Genomic DNA, 1,847 nt, shown 5'->3' with positions numbered 1-1,847 from the left:
TACCAAGCTTCCTATTCTTCTTGAATGTCATATACCTCCTCTTAACACTCATTTACCTACCTATCTTGATGTCATTGGCAAATTTAGCCATGAGACATTCAAACCCTCCATCCAAGTCATTGATATAGATTGTAAATAGTTGAGGCTCCAGCCTCCTAGCAGGATACTTAGAAAATCATAATGTGATCAGGCAGAGTCAACATGCTTTTGTGAAAGAGAAATCATATTTACCTAATTTATTAGAGTTCTATGAGGAAGTAATAAGCAAGGTGCATAAAGGAGAACCTGTAGATGTGGTGCACCTAAATTTCCAAAAGGCATTTGATAAGGTGCCACATCAAGTTGGCTACACACAGATAAGAGCTCATGGAGTAGGGGGTAACATGTTAGCATGGATAGAGCATAAGTTCGCTAACAGGAAGCAGAGAGTAAGGATAAATGGATACTTTCAGGTTGGCAAGCTGTAACTAGTGCCACAGGGATCAGTGCTGGGACCTCAGTTATTTACATTCTACATCAATGACTTGGGTGAAGGGTTCGAATGCCTGGTAGATAAATTTGCCAAAGACACCAAGGTAGGTATGTAAATATGCTGTTAAGAGGAGGTATATGACATTCAAGAAGAATGGGAAGATCAGTAAAGGTGGAGGGGTAGCACTTAATCACAGAGGGCATTGGTGCAATAGTTAGAGATGACCTTAGTTCAGGAGATCAGGATGTAGAATCAGTTTGGGTGGAGATGAGGAATAGTAGAGGAAAGAAGTCACGAGTGGGAGTGGTCTATAGACCCTCTATTAGTAACCACAATTTAGGGCAAAGTACACAAGAAGAAATATTGGGTGCTTGTGATAAAGGGATGGTAATAATAATGGGTGATTTTAATCCAAATATAAACTGGAAAAATCAGATTGGCATTAGTAGTCTGGATGAGGAGTTCATAGAATGCTTTTGAGATACTTTCTTAGAGCAGCACATTCTGAAACCAACCAGAGAGCAGGTTATATTAAGCTTGTATTGTGTAATGTGACAGGATTAATTAATGACTTCAGAGTAAAGTTAAATAAGGGCAACTATGTGGGCATGAAAGCTGAGCTAGCTGAAGAGAACTGGGATAATAGGCTAGGGTATAGATCAATAGCGAAGTAGTGGCAGAATTTAAGGGAATGGTTCAGAACACTGACAATAAGTGTATTCCTACCATAAAGAAAAATTCTAAGGGGAGGACCCATCATCTATGGTTAACTAAAGAAATTAAGGAAAGCAACAAACTTAAGCATATAACTGTGCAAAGAGGAGTGGCAGGTCAGATGGTTGTTCAGAATGCAAGTAACAGCAGAGAATGACTAAAAGGTTAATAAGAAATTAGAGTATGAGAGAAAGCTAGCTAGAAATTTAAAAACGGCTAGCAAGAGTGTCTACAGGCATTTAAAAAGGAAAAGAGTAACTAAAGTGAGTGTTGGGCCTCTAGAGAGTGATGATGGGAAGTTAATAGTAGATAATAAGGAAATGGCAGATGAAATGAACAAATATTTTGCTTCTGTCTTCACTATAGAGGATACAACAAACATTCCCATAATAGCTGTAAATCAGGAGGCGAAAGGGAGAGAGGAACTTAGTGAAATTACAATCACTAGGGAACCAGTACTGAGCAAACTGATGGAGCTGCAGGCTGACAAGTCTCTGGGTCCTGATGGCCTATATCCTAGAGCCTTAAGAGATGGCTAATGAGGTAGTTAATGAGGTAGTTGGTGTTAATTTTACAAAATTCCCTAGATTCTGGAAAGGTTCCATCAGACTGGGAAGTAGCAAATATAACCCCTCTATTCAAGAGGGGAGGGAGGCGGAAA

This window comes from Carcharodon carcharias, chromosome 26 (assembly GCF_017639515.1).
Source record: "Carcharodon carcharias isolate sCarCar2 chromosome 26, sCarCar2.pri, whole genome shotgun sequence".
In the NCBI taxonomy this organism is placed as follows: Eukaryota; Metazoa; Chordata; class Chondrichthyes; order Lamniformes; family Lamnidae; genus Carcharodon; species Carcharodon carcharias.
Note: the sequence above shows the minus strand (reverse complement) of the source record.